General features: G+C 42.0%; 1 protein-coding gene across 6 annotated transcripts in view; it reads right to left on the minus strand.

Annotated features, from left to right (window-relative positions):
- Positions 1 to 18,453, minus strand: part of Tmem164 (transmembrane protein 164) — a 165,917-nt gene that overhangs the window by 126,827 nt on the left and 20,637 nt on the right. The window lies entirely within an intron of this gene.

The raw sequence follows: 18,453 nt of genomic DNA on the forward strand, positions 1-18,453 counted from the left end.
GACCCCTGTGAAAGGGTCTTTCAAACCCCATTAGTTGAGAACCTCTGTGCTAAAGGAAGGCTATGTAGTGTTGTGATACAGGATATGGAATTAATTGATTATTGCTGTTATTTCTGAGCATTAAGAGAGCAGCAGGAAGCCTGGCGGTAGTGGTGCATGCCTTTAGTCCCAGCACCCCGGAGGTAGAGGCAGGCAAATATGTGAGTTTGAGGCCAGCCTGGTCTAAAAAGCTACACAGAGAAACCCTGCCTCAAAAAATGAGAGAGAGAGAGAGAGAGAGAGAGAGAGAGAGAGAGAGAGAGAGAGAGAGAGAGAGAGTAACAGCAGGAAAACTTCTCTCTTCAAGCCAGGCCAGCTTTCCAGTGTAGGGGACTGTGAAACCCCATATAAGGAACTGAAGATTTCCCTGACTCAAAAACAAGGTACCCTGTTCCACACCATCTTCTGCAGAAAGCAGAGGCCACTTTACTGCTCTGCAAAGTCCAGCAGTAGAATCTGCCCTGTATGTATCTATAATCAAAATATATTTTATAACCAAAAGAGAAGGTAAATAAGTAAATGCAGTAATTAAAAAGAATCCTTATAAGCCAGGCCTGGTTGTACAGGTCTCTAATCTCAGCTATCCTGGAGGCTAGGGTGGGAGGACTACAAGTTCAGGACCTTGCAATGACTACAGTACAAGTTCAAGGGGAGCCTGGCCAACTTAGTGAGACCCTATGTCCATACATATAAAACAGGGCTGGGGATAAAGCTCCAAGAAGATTACTAGCATGCATGTGTGAGGCTAGCTCCTCAGGACTGCCCCAGGAAACCCTCTTATAAAAACCATGCAAGGCAGGCATTATTATCCCCACTTTATAACACGTAAAGTGAGGTTTGAAGAAGTACAGAAACGTGTCCAAGTTCAAAACGACTAACAAGAGACAAAGCCAAAAACTTTAATTCATTAGCACCTGATTCTAGTACCTATCAGAATTCAGCAACAACCAGCAGAAGTAAGCAGCAACTAGGCATGTTGGCACATAGCTATAATCCGGACCTAAAGACCTCTGGTTGAAAGCTAGACTGGGCTACCTACTGAGACTCCATCTTTATAAAAAAAAAAAAAACTACTCTTCTAACCCTTAAACTATACCACTTCCATGATCAGCAGAGAAACCACACAAATACACTCGATTTTGCTAAACATCACAGGTGTGAAATTCCAAATTCATTTTTGTTGTTGTTGTTGTTTTATACTGGTTCTTATGCAACCCAGACTGGCCTAGAATTCATTATGCAGTCAAAGATGACCTTGGATTTCTGATCTTCCCATCTCTACCTCCTAACTGCTGAGGTTGCAGGCACCAGTCAGTATGCCATTTGTACATAGTGGTAGGAATCAAACACACCCAGAGCTCCTTGCATACCAGGCAAGCACTCTACCTCCTCCTGCCCTCTGGAAATTAGTGTTTTGTCCCATTTTTGGTTTTCACCTTTCTTCCTACCCCACCCCCATGCAATTCAATCCAGAACTTTGCTGTTTCCTCTAAAGAGGCCTCACTAAGAAAGCTGTTTCACTATGCAAAAAAAATGAGGTGCTTCTCCTAGATGTTGCAGCTCTCTCCAGAGCAGGAAGGAAGATAGGACCCATAAAAGGTTTCCTTTTCTCTCAGGCACCGAACAACCACCATGAGCACTTAACCATAGGGTGGTATGCTAACACGGGAGATTTAGCCTCCTCTAGTTCAACGGTTTCTGAAGTTTTCCAGGTCTGGTTTAACTGTTTCCCAAGAAACAACTTGTCCCCAGACTAGACAACCTCCCTGAGTCAAAGTGGGCCTGGAAGTGCTGAGGACAAGGAGAGCAGAAATGACAGTGGCTGGGCCGGGTTAGCAGGCACACTGAGGTACAGGAAGTGGGGGTGAGGAGGGGAGAGCACCCTGAGTAGCAAGGGAGCCCAGAGATCTTTAGGATAATAGCAGTTAATTATTAAGCTCATATGTTGAAGTCATGACACAACTATGGAAATACAAGTAACGTAGTAGAAAGGGTGAGGGCAGGAAACAGTAGGTAGAAGGGGAAAAAAACATAAATGTCTGACCTCATTAAAGGTTGAGAAATGAAATTAGAACTGCTGTGGTAGTGCATGCCTGTAGTCCTAGTTGAGGCAAGGTGGGTGCTAAAAGTTGAAGGCCCCGCCTCCAGTAGCATACTAATGGAAATGGGATTTGAAAATACTTGCCAAAGAGTAACTGTCAAAGAAAGCAGACAAATGGGAAAAGCATGTGTGGGTGCCCAGATGGTTTCTTTCAAGGCGCCAAGGTTACTAAGGGCAATTCTTGTGGCAAGCAGAGGAGAGGACGCTACCTCCTTCCACAGAGGCAGTCACCCCCTGCCACTCAACTGCCAGACCTCAGCAGTCTGGGCTGCTGTGTACATGAGCTGCAGGAAAACACACAATGACGGGAAGTGAATAGGAAAACAAACAGTTTGTGTTTTCTAATAAGGCTCGTTTTGACGGGAGTCTATGAATCACTCCTTTTCCAATAGAAGAGCCAATAAGGCACATTCTACCCAAAAAGCTTGCCTGTGCCTGGCCAAGATGATCTTGCAACACCTTTCTCATCTATTACGAATCTTTCTTAGAATCTTTAATGGACCCCCGTTACTGACAATACCAAGTTCAAATCCTACCTCATGGTATTCTCTGCCTCTACTCGTTTGGCACCATCTCCCTTTTCTCATCGTAGATCCAATGCAATCATTTTCTATTTCGAGGCAAAACCAATGTCTTCTTTTCTCTTTCTTCCTAGATCTGAGCTAAAAATTCTAGACTGTCACAATTTCAGTATAACTATGAGTTTCTGTAAATACTCAGCTCCTGGATTAGGATATAGCTTGTTGCTTGCCTCGTGTACATACACAAGGACACAAGGATTTTGATTAGTTGCAAACTACTTCATAAATCAGGTGTGCTTCTGACTCAGGCCTATATTCCCAGCACTTGGGAGGTACAGGAAAAATGATCACAATTAAGGTTATCCTTGACTACATAGTGAAATCAAGGTAAGCATAGAGTATATGAGACTTTGTCTCAAAAAAAAAAAAAACTCAACTTCCATTGGACATAAAAAGTAAGAATAATAAATGTTCTGCATAATCTTGCACTGTCCACTATAACAACTACAAGCTACCTGTGGCTATTCTTAAAGTGTCTTCAACTAAATTAAACGAAGAAAAAAATTAAAACATCAGTTGCAGGAACCACTTATGAAATAGCCACATGTGACTAGTAGCCACCTTACTGTATAAAACTGACAAAAAACCATTCTGAGCGAGGTAACCCAACCACAAAAAGACAAACATGATATGTACTCACTCATATGTGGACCTGCTTTATGATACATAGTAGTGACCATGCTTTATCAGAGCTGTTTTTAATGATGTTGCTCAGAATGGTTTCCTCCCAGATGATGACTGAGAAGCTAATTCAAAAAAAAAAATGGTGCCAAGTACCACAAGAGTAACAGAACTGTGCTGTTTTCTGGGATTTTGTTTTATACTTTGTTGTTGTTTGTTTGGTTTTTTTTTTGTTTTTTTTTTTAAATGGAGTGTGCTGAATGTCTCCACAATTTTGTTCAAATGACTGCAGAACCTGGAAGAGCTGTTGCTGCTATTGATGCATAACATATTGCCATTATTGGTGTGTGTGTGTGTGTGTGTGTGTGTGTGTGTGTGTGCTAATTGAAAAAAAGGACTGACTTGTCAGGTCAATGGGAAACTCTAGATTTTTGGCATCTCTCTTGATGGAAAAAAAAGGAACTACAGATATGTTATCTTTGCCTATTAAAACAATTTTCAGTTGAAAAAAAAATGTGTGCTCATAACAAAACCTTTATGTGAATAGCAGGATTTATGTTGATATAAGTATGTTGAATATCAAATTAATCTCATCTTAATTGAAAATATTCAATTATTCTTCTCCAGAAATATATTCTTCCCTTTTATTTTTACATTGTATTTTTCCTTAAACTGACATGAACCCAGCTGTTTAATCTTCTAATAAAGCTTTTAAACTCTCAAAAAAAAAAACCTGTCACCTCAGGGTGTGATGGTGCATGCCTTTAATCCCAGCAGAGGCAGGCAGATCTCTGTGAGTTCAGATGCCAGCCTGAGACCCTGTCTTAAAAAAATACAGAAAATTCTGGTGCAAATCTCTATATGTGACTGAACAGCACTCTCTGGTATACTAAAAAATTATTTTTTACATTGCTTGTTAAACTTGATAATCCAGACTTCATAGAAAAAGAGTAACCAGAATCTAGAAAACAGGCCACTTTAAGTCATCAGCCAAGTTCCTATCAGTAATCCCAAAGAGTTCTGTAAAGCTTGCAAAGAGTTACAATGTGGCATATAAAAAAGGAACAAGTAGCAAGACCTTTGAATCCTTTCAACAAAGTACTAAGAGACTAACTAGTCTGTCCATTGCATACTATGACCTCTGTTAAGCTCTGGGGGGTCCATACAAAGCAAACAATGGCCCAGTCCCTGCCCTGGGAATGTCAGTACACAAATAAAAACAAAAGGAGGCAGAAAGAGATAAGTGCCCAGAGAGACACACACTGTGCTAGAGTTCAAAAGCCGAGAGATCCTATCGAGTGGGAGGAACTGAGGGAGGCTGCACTGACTGAAGCTCAATTCAGAGCTGGAATGGGAATTAAAGGACAAATGAAACTGACATAGGAGCCAGAAGAATGGCCATGTTAAAAAAAAAAAAACAAGGAGAAAGAGAATTAAGTTAGGGTCAATGCACCTTCTGGGAAAAATAAACCAAAGAAACTATGAAAAGTAATAATTATTTAAAATCCTTTCAATAATCACCCCAATAATCAAGGAATTCTAGATTCATCTAGACAGCATTTTTTTAAGAGCTTGCTTTACTGAGAATAGCTGGTGTTGACAAGGGGAAGGTGGAATGGGCTCTGTCCTCTTTTCTGTGGAAATGTCAATGGCCAGTACCTGGGTCAACACAGCACTGAGCAGCAGCTTAGCATTCACGCCCTCGGACTCAGTAACTCTGTTTCATGGAAAACGACCTAAGAAGTCATCTGAAACACAAAGATTTATACAGCAAGAACTTTTCTGTAAAGGCCTTTATAACTACAAAGAATAAGGGGGAAATGATCAGATACATAGTGATCTAGTTATATGATCTAGTATGAATCAATTGTCATACATTTTCAAAATAGACAATGTAATAATCGCCAAAGTGGGGTCAAAGTTGAGAAGATACAGTATAGTTACAACAGTGTAAAATAATGTGTACATAGGGACAGAAGAATGTTCAAATCTCAGTGGTGAAATCAAAATTACTTTGGATTTTGTATTCTAGGAACTGCAACAGTACACTCTGCAAATCAAATCTGGTTCGCTGATATAATGTGTGGTTGGAGCACAGCCACAGATATACTCATTTACATATTGTCATTACCTGTGACTGCTTCTGCTCTCCAGTAACGGTGCTGAGTAGTTGTGACCTGACCCACAAATTTTTGTAATGTTCATTACTAAAGCCCATTACAGGAAAAGGCTGCAAATCTCTGTTTTCCAAATTCTCTATAACAATGAATGTCGTAGTATTTGTCAAAAAGGTGTATTCCCAATTTGTGATGGCCTTTATGGAACAGGGTCACAATTTCAGATAAACACCTGAGAGCAGTAGACATTTCTGAAGAAGGTGGGGCATGATAGGACATGATCCCAGCCAATAAAACACTAAACCTGTCATTTAGGAAGACAGAGTTTAAATGGTGTATCCATCAAAGTCTATGATTCATCAACAGCTGTGACCCGGGGCCACTCCTCATTTATAGGAGGTTAGCCTAAGGTTTGGCATGTTACTGTCCCTGTAGCAAGGACCAGTGGAATTTCCCCCTCCAAAGAATGGGAAAGGATATGTGAATTCATGAGCTCTGACTGGAGAGGCAGTTTAAAGCTTAGGCTTCCTGGAGTTAAATTGTTCACTTCCAAGCTTTTTCCTCTTTCCTACTTTACAACCTAGAAGTGCAATGGGAAAGCAGGGAGCTGACACAAAGTGAGGCGAGAGGCAGAAAGGAGAGCGCAAAAAAATGTAGTTGAAACTCCCGTCTCAAGAGCCCCAAAGGAGCTCCAAGATCTACACACGTTCAGAACCCAGTCTCAAAGACTGAGACCTGTCCCCAGCAAAGGAGCTCCCCCTCAAATGATTAGTTTCACTCTTAGGAAATGCTAAGTGTTGCCTATAGGCCAAAGCCTCCATATTCACAGGCGTCCTTTCCCCTAGATCTGCCATGCCTAAACCTCCTGCCTTAAATCCACTTGCCCAGATACACACAAGCAGCTGACTCCAATCACTGTTTACTGTTCCTCTCAGCCATGAACACAGCAAAGGATAGAAACAATCTAAAGAGTAGTTTTCCTTTCAGATAAACACACCACCATTCTCTCTCACACACACACTGTCTCTCTCTCTCTCTCTCTCTCTCTCTCTCTCTCTCTCTCTCTCACGCACGCGTGTGTGTGTGTGTGCGTGCGTGCGTGCGTGCGTGCGTGCGTGCGTGCGTGTGTGTGTGTGTGTGTGTGTGTGTGCAATCATTAATCACTGGCAAAATGATCGACACCATTTTCTGTATTTCACCAGATTAATGCCATGCATTTCATTTGGGACATCTTAAAACGTGAAGCAATTTGCATGTAAATCTGCTCACTTTTTTCCATTTAATTTTATTTATACTGTACTTTATTGAAAAGAGAAAAGATAGGGAATACACCAAGATGCTCAATTATTTAACAGATCATACTTAACATTTTATATTTTAACACAGACCCATACCAACAATTGTTCTCATGAGCTTTCTGAACCATTTAGCTGCACTGCTCTCCTTCTAAATCAAATATAAGTAATTTGTTGTCATAGCAATGCTTCTTCCTACTCCAAAATAGTTCAATACATGCTTTGTTTCAGCAGCAACTATCTGTCTACCAAAAATTGGTCATTATCTTCCATCTTCTTGACAAATGTCTTATTAAATTTAGCTGCCTGGCTTTTACAATTGTAAGGAGACAGTACTTCTATGCCACTTCCTGGCACCTGTACAGGAAAGGGGCTTACAGGACCTCTCAGGAACTGCCTGCAAGCATATCACAGCAAAGTCACTGGGGGATAGCCAATGTTGGAAGTCATGATGACAACCATCATGGCAGTATTACCCAGCTCACACAGTTTATAGAGCACTGTCCACTTACTTTTCTGTATTCAAAGCAGGGCAAGGTGCTACCCATAATGCTTCTGCTACACACTGCACCACCATCAGCTCTTTATCTGTATGAATCATAGAGAAAGTGACACCTGTTCTGTCCTTTCTTTCCTGAGGCTGAGTTCTGATCTTCTGCCCTTTTGATGTGGTATATAATAAGGTAATGAGGGCATTAAATAAATAAGCTGCTGGAATTACAGCAACAACAGAGTCATAGGATATCATTTTGTCAATGCCTTATGCAATGGTCCAGTGATGAGATCAGACAAACAAGAGATCATGTGCCAGTCAGCACCAGTGTTAATGGTAATCTTGTATGTGTGGTACATGTTACAGTTTACCACGCAGCCCCACAAAAGTGATATAATATGAACCATACCTCTTGGCCACCCACCCCCAGCACATACAAAGATAGCTGCATCAGAGTGTATACCCCCTTCAACTTTCATCTCTGCCTTAAAGATTATCCACTGATTTAAAAAATACATACGCATGGGGCTGGAGAGCTGACTCAGTAGTTAAGAGCATTGCTGCTCTTCCAATAGGCCTGGGTTCGATTGCCAGCACCTACATGGTGAATCACAATCATCTGTAACTCCAATTCTGGGGGACCTGATGCCCTCTGATGGCTTCCAAGGACACCAGGCACATACATGGTGCACAAACATATATGACAAAAAACACTCCCACATATCAAATAAATAAATAAACATTAAAAATGCATATGCATGATTAATTGTTGTTTTGAACTGCTGTTCCTTCTATCTCTGATCTTTATTTCATGTGCTGTGGTCTGTTGTACCTGCGACCTCCACCCTCTATCAAACTGGATGGTTTTCAGCTCATGCTAACACTTTTATGAGAAATGAAAAGTGACATTCGCCAAAGCCTTCAGAAACGATGGGGAAAAATAGATCTCTAGGAGCAACTCTTTTCTTTTATCCATATTCTATTTTTATTTATGATCATTTTGTTTTTGTAATCAAAACTAAATAAAGGTTTACTTTATAAAAACCAAGAGGCCCGAAGGGGAGAATCATTGTGCTGACACAAAATGACACTGCCTCACCTGCTCTTGCTTCTCGAAAATTCTCTGCATGGAAAGGAAGATGACCAGCGAGAGCTTATTTGGGAAATGTAATCAGAACCTGGAGCTGCCCTAACAGAGCCTGAAAATAGGATTTCACAGCACCATGTAGGCTCAAGAGCTGAAGCTGAAAACTTCCATTCCTGCCCGGATGTGCCCAAATGCAATTTGCCTCTCAGTGTGACTTCCCACCTCACATAGTCTGATTCTGTTCAAAAATCTAATAAAAAGAGACAGTAGTTGCTATCATTTCTGTTGCTTGGTCCTTGTGAACACTTGTCCTCTACAGACTGTAGTTTTTCTTTCTCAGCAGAGTGCACAGAAGAGATTATTGAGAACACCAACGTAACTTTGATCGCAATTTTCCCACACCTCGCACCTGTCACATAATTATAGCCCCAAATCTAAAAGGAAGAGGGAAAGTCACAAATTTGGGTCAAGTCCCAAAGAAAAGACAAGTAATAGGAAGAAGCCTATGGGTCAGAAGCCTGTCTCACACTCAAAAGTCATTAAAGGCAATGAATAACAAAGCTCTGGCCCCCAGCGCCATGCCCAAACCCAGAAGTGTGGGGCTTTTAATGATGTCTGAATGCTGATAAAAGCCTCAGACACTTGGAGGATATGAGAGGGTTAATTCTGCCTGGCAGTGCCAAATTTTAAAATTTACTAAAATCTTTAGCTGAAAATGTGGAATGTTGACTTTAAACGTGTTTTTCCCCTGGGGCTCAAAATCCAATTTACCCAGCCCAAGTAGAAGGATGCTTCTGTTTTCAACATGCCACCCTTATTGATCTTCTACAGACCAAGTTGCTGTAAGATGCCTATATGAAATATGTGACAAATGGATATGACAAAAAACATTAATAATAACTTATTAAACCTAATAATATAGTCTTCACATAACTATAGTAAAATTGACTAAAAGAAGAAACAGATAAATCTACCCTTGTGACAGTAAACCTTAACAGCTTTTCCAGTGGTTGATAGACTAAGCAATTTCTATAAAATTCTAATTAAAAAATCAAGATCTCGTACCCCATGCAAATTATTGGCCAATTTAGAAAAGGAAGAAACACTTACCCCACCCATTATATGAAACTAGTAGCAAACCTGAGGGAAACAAGATGACAAAAGAAAACTGGACCCAGATTCACTTAGGAGCACAGCTATCAAACCACCAAAACATTAGCAAGCCAGATCCAGGAATAAAAAAGAAGATAATACATCATAAACAAGGTGACTTGATTCCAGGAATGCAAAGTCAGTTTAACATTAGACAATCAATCAATGTAATCCACTACTTTTAAAGACTAAAAACAAGAGCGATATGATCGTCTCAATTTTAAAAATGTCTGTAAAAGCGAACATCCCTTCATGATGCTTTTTCAAAAAAAAAATCTTAGCAAAGTCGAGAACAAAAGGACCTACTAGAATGTAATGGGTGTCGTTGAACAAATCTACAATGACACCGCATGGCGTGGCACAACACTCAAAGCATAGCCTTTGATGCAAATGAACTGCTGTGACTGCTACTGAACACTGGCAGAACAGTAAGACAGCAAAGGGAAATAGTAAGGGGGCTGGAGAGATGGAGGACTCAATGGCTAGCAGCACTTGCTGCTCTTGAAGAGGATGAAGGTTCAGTTTCCAGCACCCACATGGCAGCTCACAAGTACCTGTAACCCCAGTTCCAGGGGGGATCCAACAGGTATGCACATGGTGCCCACATATATATGCAGGCAAGATATTCATACACATAAATTAAAATAAATAAATCTAAAGGAACAGGAAACATAAAAATACAAACTAGCTACAAATTAAGCCACAGGTGTCTCATTTGTCAATTATGTATGATTACTCAGAAGAATCCCCAAGTAAATTAATTATCATTAACTTAAAAGTACTTAGCAAGGTTTATAGCTAGAATCATGAAGAAAAATCAGTCACATTTCTAGACACCAGCAACTAACAAAATTATATGCCAGTTAAAAGGAAAAAGGAAATAAGTTTCTGGTTATTCCCCATAGGCTCTGGGTCCAGATCAACTGTTTCCTTTTTCTTTCTTTCTTTTTTCTTTTTTTCTTTTTCTTTTTCTTCTTTTTTTTTTGGTTTTGGAACTAGCTCTTGTAGACAAGGCTGGTCTCGAACTCACAGAGATCCTCCTGCCTCTGCCTCCCGAGTGCTGGGATTAAAGGCCAGTGCCACCACCGCCCGGCCAGATCAACTGTTTTCTAATTCAAGTTCTAACCCATTAGTTACATGACTCTGGACAAGCTAATTCTCTTTAAGAACTATTATGAGTATTAGATGAGTTAGGAAGTACTTAGAAGAGTGCCCAGCACAAAGTAAGAGATAACTAAATGGAGCTTATGATGACTGTGAAGAAGCAGCTAATAGGCCTAGTACCCAGAGCTCTATTGGACTCCAAAACATCTCCAGGGATGAGTCAGAGAGCTACCTGTCACAAGAGCCAGTGAAACTTGCCAATGTTTTCCCAAAGGGTGGGCACTGAGTTCCCACACCCAGCATACAGCTCATTACCCACACACCCTGCTGTCTACAGAGTAATTAGCAGAAGAACACACCCTCTCCCTGGAGATATCTGCCCTAATCTTACCAGCTCTTTAACTGGCAGTAAAAGTCAACAACTTCAAGCTTCCCGTGAAGCTGAAATCCAGACTTCCTGGTAGATACCCTTCATTATCCAAAGAAAAGGGATATCTCAGCCCCATTTAGACAAAAGCCAGGAGCTGTCCTTGGGTTTTTAGAAGGAAGGTGATGTTACTGACTCTGTAAGCAGGGGCTGTGATATATTTTTAATACTTTCTACATATCACATAGTGTCCTCGGGGCTCTAGAAATAAAATATCAACTCTTAGGTGGCAAAGACAGATGCAAGCCAGTAAGAGTGTGTACTGCTCTTCCAGAAGACCCAAATTTGATTCCTTGCACCCATGTCTGGAGGTTCACAACCAACTGTTCCTCTAGCTCCAGGGCATTCAATGCCTCCACTCATGTATAGACACACACACACACACACACACACACACACACACACACACACACACACACACACACTGGAAACCACCTGTTTGGGCTTCCATGCCTGGTCCCCAGGTAGGGGATGTCATTCCCTCTCCTGACAACACCTAAACCATGTGACCCTACAAAAAGACCCTGAGTGTTGCAAGATATTTGATTACACTGTGTAAATCTATGTACTGTGGTTAGTTTAATAGAAAGCTAAATGACCACTAGCTAGGCAGGAGGTATAGGTGGGACTTCTACACAGGAGAACTCTGGGAAGAAGAAAGGGGGAGTCACCAGCCTGACACATAGGAAGCAGGACATGCAGGAGGAGAGGTAAAAGTATGAGCCACGTGGATTAATAGAAATTGGTTCGTTTAAGTTATAAGAGCTAGTTAGGAACAAACCTAAGCTATAGGTCAAGCTTGCATAATTAAGACATCTCCATGTCATTATTTGGGAGCTGGGGAGACAGAGAAAGACTGAAGATGTGCAAGAGGCAGCAAGGGAGGAGAGAAGAGCCCACCCTCCCTACCACAATGGGCTGACAGCTCCTAAACCAGCCATTTGTTATACATATCCTAAGTTTCTATGAAGTTCAATTTCTCTATTAAAAAAAAGACTTATGGGCATAAGAACATACCCCCATACCCACCCCATAACATTTTTCTTTACATCAAAGCTTTAGGACTAGGGATGAAACTTAGTTTTTGGAGTTCTTGCCTAACACACAGGAAGCACTGAATTTTACCCCGATTACCACAATAAACCTGGAACGTGCCTGCAATCCCAGCACTTGAGAGGTGGCGGCAAGGAGGACTGGGAGTTCACTGCCATCCTTGGCTATTCAACAAGTTCAAGGCTATCCTGTGTTATGAGACCCTTTCTCAAATGAGAAAAAAAAACGAATCAAAACTACCATTCTAAATGGAGTGAGGGGTCTCACAGATTATTACCCTTAGTGATATTTAAGAGAAAATAGAAATGTAAAAAGAAGATTATACTAGAACTAGTTATATAGCTACTTAACTCTTAAAGGTTTGCAAGGAGATAATAAACATGTACATGACCCATTGTCTAGACTGTTCTCTTCTGGAAGCACAGCTCTCTTGCAAAACAGAACACATATTCTTGTAATTCGAACATAGAGCAATAAAATAGGAGTATCTCATACATATTTACGTCCCCTGTTAACTTTCAGCCTTTATTTGATGTTTATAAATATCTTTAGAGACCACAGCCCTGAAATTAAATAACAACAGTCAATTTAAGAAAACACTTTCTGACATGGGACTAACAGCAAAGAAACTCCATTTTGGTATAAAATCCCACAGGAAAACAAAAGCGATGTCTAACTGGCTGAGCATGCTGAAGCCATGTGATGATAACTGACCCATCCAGAGTGCACCATCAAATTCTTCCCCATTTGTACATTTCTGACACATTTGGTCCCCCATCCTGTTCAGTTTCTCCATTCTACTAAAAATCCAGAAATGCACAGACATCATCACGTATTTACTGAAAAGCTGTGTCAATACTGCCTGCTCCAACTCTCCCACAGATGCAGAAACTGAGTCTCAAGGAAGGGAGGTGACTTACGTGACATGGCAGGTGATGGATGGGAAGGTCTCCTTAAACAGTTGGTGCCCCCAGTATAGAACAGATGCCTTCTGACCAGTTCTCTAAAAAAGCTTACAGAAAATTATCAACAGGCTCATCACAGATACAAAAATATAACTGTGAAGGTCCTTTAATGGTAGGTTCTATTACTTTAGCATATATAGACCAACCTTAACCCAAAAAGCAAACCCCCCCCAAAAAATCCAAAATCCAAACCTTTTTGCGTGCTTACATGATCTGGTGGTAAAGCTTATGCAAGGAATCAAAACTCTGAAAACCTCTGAAATCTAAATTACTTCTGTTGCCAAAAATTATACATATGAACTAGTCAACTTCTATTTAACCACACTAGCTTTGGAATCAAACAGATGTCGAATATCCATACCAGCTTGGCCACTTTCTAGCTGAGTGACTTCAGACACACTATTTAACCAATATGAATTTTACTGTTCTGTATATCACCTGGAAATGCTGATTTATATCTATGCCTGGAGGATGACATTAATCAACAAACGTTAATTGGGACTATTACTGAATCCTCAGCAATCTTTGTGAGAAGACAACTCGGAAGTTCAACTCTACCATTTCCACTTCAGATTACATTAGCCTATTCCAAGAAAACCCCAAACTTGGGTCTGAACTTCTGAACTTAGGACCAACAAGAAATAAGGACCTCAAAAGAAAAAAAAAAGCCTGCTGAAGATTCTGACCTGCACCATTGCATTCATTCTCAGTCTCCAAGGTACTTTTGATAAAAGGGAAATATAGAGCAATTGGGGGCAGGGGGATCAGAAACACGCCAGGGCTGGGTAAGGGTCTTAGAAGCAACAGAAAAGGACTCTAGGAAACAAGAGTCTACTCTATTATGGAGAAAGCAGCCATGCTTAGTCTTTGGTAAGGCAGTGCTAGCTAGCCTCTTCTGGGCAAGGTCATTTTTGTTTTCTTTGAGACAGGATTTCTCTATGTAACAGTTCTGGCTGTCCTGGAATTAGCTCTTGTAGACTAGGCTGGCCTTGAACTCACAGAGATCCGCCTGTCTCTGCTTTCCTAGTGCTGGGATTAAAGATGTGTGCCGCCACCACCCTGGATTCTGGGCAAGGTCTTAAGAAAGGAGATGGTTAGCCGGGCAGTGGTGGCACACCCCTTTAAGCCAAGCACTAGGAAAGCAGAGAAAGGCAGGTCTCTGAGTTCGAGGCCAGTCGCCAATCTGGGCTGTTATGCAGAGAAGCCCTGTCTCAAAAAAAAAAAAAAAAAGGTGGGGGGAAGGCAGAGATGGCTGCCTAGGGAGGTGGTGCCATTTTCTTCAGTGATGTAACCTCTGAGACTTGCATATGCTCCAGTAAATAACCTCTCACCCACATGCAAGGAGCCCTAATTAAACTCAGTGGGTCACACACAGAAAGCCAGGAAAGTAGGTGAGGGACATATTGGGAAGAAGACGGGTTTTAGTAGGAAAGGGACAGGCATGATTAAGGAAAATGAAAGATGAAAGGGACTTTCACTATATACATACATAAAACTGTTAAAAACCAAACATGTGCCCGACACACACACACACACACACACACAGAGAGAGAGAAATTTCAGACCCTCTCTCCCTCCCCCAAACCACAAGGACGCCTGGAGGAATAAAGCACAAAATGGAATTCTCATTAAACTTTTAATATGGGACATTAGGTTCACTCATCCTTCACATGAGACAGAGTATCATATAACCTCAAAGGGTGATGGCATGACAAACCAGTCATGACTCTGCTACTCCCAAGTGGTGTGGCCTTGGGCAAGTAGCTACCCCTCCAAGCTTTTTTTTTTTTTTTTTTTTTTTACCATCTGTAAAACAAAGGTCATGAACTACAGGAACTCAGCTCCCTCCTACCTCTCCCATTTTCTGGACCAGAATTCAATACGAACCTGCCACCTAAAAATGCAGTAATCTGACTACAAATGAGCCTTGACAATAAATTCCCTGAAGGCAGAAGCATGTACCGTGGTTTCTCCCACCTCCCATGCTAGGCCCAGAGTAATTGCTTAATAACTGTTAAATCATGTAGATTCAGCACACAGTACTTAGCATATAAGAAGCTTTTTGCATGCCAAACAGATCTCCTCAAACCTCTCTCCCACCAGACTTTTTAAATATGGCAGATTTTACCACCCCTGGGCTTTTAGCACAAAGAAGCATTGCACAAGAAAACAAAGTTCCTTGTCACATTATGTGACAGTGATTGAACAGCTGGGTAGCACAAATTCTGCTCTTTTACCCAGTACGAAGCCGATCTGGGCCTGAGTGCTGGGTACTTCTCCCTTCCTACAAGTTATATGATTCAGGGTGAGTCAGTTAATGTAACTTTACTTCGAGGCCCCACAAAGGCAATGACTATTATGGAAGAGCTCCTGAATTGCACATCATAGGCCTGACCTCACTAGCATGCAATGAGACGAACCATTTACACTAACAGTAGAGCCCAAAGGCTTTGGAAATGCAGAGGAGGAAACACCTGTGTTGAGATAATATTCAACACATAGGCACACATGTCTCAGTTTAGGCTCTGAATATTTAACCCAGTCGTTTTTTTTTTTTTTTTTTTTAAGTAGTGATGGATTTCTAATCCTGTCGGCTGACTGGAACCATAAGAGGAGGCTTTAAAAGATGCCCATATCCAGCCCGATATATTTAAGAACAGGGAAGAAAGCCAGACAAGGTGGCACACACTTTCCTAGCACTTTGGGGTCACGGAGAGGCAGATCTCTGTGAATTTGAAGCCAGACTACTCTACATGGTGAATTTGAAGCCAGACTACTCTTCATGGTGAGTTCCAGGATAGCCAGAGCTACATAGAGGGGAGGGGAGGGGGGAGGGGAGGAGAGGAGGGGAGAGGGGGGAGGGGAGAGGAGAGGGGGAGGGGAAGGGAGAGGGGGAAGGGAGGGGAGAGGAGAGGAGAGGAGGGGAGGGGAGGGAGGGAGAGGAGGAGGGAGGGAGAGGAGAGGAGGGAGAGGAGAGGAGAGGAGAGGAGAGGAGAGGAGAGGAGAGAGGAGAGAGAGGAGAGGAGGGGAGGGGAGGGGAGGGGGAGGGGAGAGGGGAGGGGAGAGGAGAGGAGAGGAGAGGAGGAGAGGAGAGGAGAGGAGAGGAGGGGAGAGGAGAGGAGGGGAGAGGAGAGGAGAGGAGGTACAAGAGCAGGCATAGATGTGTTTTCTTATTCAATTCGACCTCAGTTGACTGAGAAGTGCACCTGATGTTGACAATCCTGTCTTCCACCCTCTCCTTTTCAGTTCCTAGACCCCAAATTAGTGTCAGGTCCATCAAGTGGCTCTGAGGACTAGAAGAGGCACCAGCATTCCAGTCCAGTCCCTTAGCACACAGCTCTCCAAGCCAGAGACAGAATTTGTCCATGCCAGGCAAGGACTCTACCACTGAGCTGCACTCCCAGTCCTGGGGGACTTAGCTTAGTCACAAAAGGTTATTAGCTCCTACAGCCTATATCACATTGTTATATATGTCAGACACTCAACTGTCCTGAGAGCTCTTCATTTTCTGGAAGCTTCTATACTCTTAAAATTGGTATTTCATGTATCCCTTCTCAAATTCTGTTTCCTGCTGACATCTCCACACAGTAGTCAGTGCTCCAGGGTCCCTGTATACCTCAGAGAACCAAGTCAGTCAGTCTGTCTGTATACCTCAGAGAACCAAGTCAGTCAGTCTGTCTGCTATCTGTATACCTCAGAGCACCAAGTCAGTCAGTCAGTCTGTCTCTGTGAGGGGGAGTAGGGGGTCTGTGTGTATACCTACCTGTCTCTTTGTGGGTGGGTCGGTCTATACGTCTGTCTGTCTCTCTCTCACACACAGACACACATTTACTTTTTAAATTGTCTTAATCAGTCCCTGCTTGCCTCTAGGGCACTTATCTACTCTTCTACTAAGCTCCTCTCCTCTCAGCTAAACTTCCTGACCCCGAGTAACTGCTTGGTTTGGGCAGTAATCTCTCCACTGCCACCACCCCTTGCATCACCCAGGCAGCAAGGCACCTGGGGCACAGCCTGCCATAAACATGATGTTTTCTCAGTTGCCAAATCTTTTCTCCACTGAATCTTTTATGATAACCACTCCCTCAAGCTACCAATCACCTGCTTTCTTTATTCCTATTTGTTTTTTTTTTAGACCTTAGTGATAGAACCCAAAATGTCTTTATGCATTCAAAACATGTGTTCCACCACTGAGCTACACCCCAGCATCCTTCACTCCTTTAAATAGTTTGCATGTGCCCTTGTTATTCTAGTTATTTTGTTTTGCTAGTGACAGAGTCCAGGGCCCAACACATGCTAGGCAAGTGTTCTACCACTGAGCTACACCCATAAGCCTAAATATTTTTCCTAAAATATTTACTGTTTAAAAAAATCTGTGCGTACAGCAAATTCACACACTATAGGATGGCAGTTAAAAACAGTTTAGAGTGTGTCCCTTCCCCCAGCCACTCAGGAATAAGCACTCCTTGGTATATGTTCTTCCAGACATTTTAGGGTGTGCTCATAAAAAATACACTTGTAAAGGGTTTTTCTATCATACATATTGTTCTGCTACTGTTTCTTTTCATTTAATAATGAACAGCTTTCAAAGCAGTCACAGAAGCCTCCTTTTAAAGCCACACAATATTCACTGACCTGATTTACCATTCGCCTACTGATGGACTCATTCCCAAGGCTCTCTGTTTACCAACTGCCATAAAGGGCCACACACACAAAGGTCTTCACACATTAACATTTATAGGGTAAATATTTAGAGGTGGGTGGAGTGGTTGGCAACAGAGGACAAGCCTTTTCTTGAGCCTCTCTGGGCCTCCAGTCTCAGCATTGCTTGGCAGAAGACCAGTCCCTTTCCTGAAACTCCTGCCACTCTTGGGTATCACACTACTTCTCTGGGTGTCTTTCCACTTCCAATATGGCTTTTGCTTTGCTCAACCATCCTTCTGCCCCTAAATATTTCTGTCCCTAGAATATTATTCTACTTTCATTTCATTCCCTTTATATTCTTGAGGCAAATGCCTCCTTAACTGCCATTTCTGGTCCTAACCACACCTTATTTGCCTAGGGAACATTCCAGCCTCAAAGGTCTAAATGTCTCAAACATCTGAAATTTAAACAAGCCCCAAAATGTACTCCTGACCTTTTTCTCGAAGCCAGTCTCCTTATCTGAAAAGCAAAGGGACTGAACAAAACTCAATTAACTAAAAAAAAAAATTAAAAAGAAACAGGAAGGAGCCAGGGATACAGCACAAATAACAGTGCTTGGTGGAATGTACAAAGCCCTCAGCATCACACAACCTGAATATGGTAGCACATGCCTGTAAACCCACCAATCAGAGATGGAAGCAGGAAGATCAAAAGTTCAAGGCCAGCCTTAGTACATACAGTTTGAGGCCTGTCTAGAGAAAGAGGGAGGGGAGGGAG

Source organism: Cricetulus griseus, chromosome X (assembly GCF_003668045.3).
Source record: "Cricetulus griseus strain 17A/GY chromosome X, alternate assembly CriGri-PICRH-1.0, whole genome shotgun sequence".
Taxonomy (NCBI): domain Eukaryota; kingdom Metazoa; phylum Chordata; class Mammalia; order Rodentia; family Cricetidae; genus Cricetulus; species Cricetulus griseus.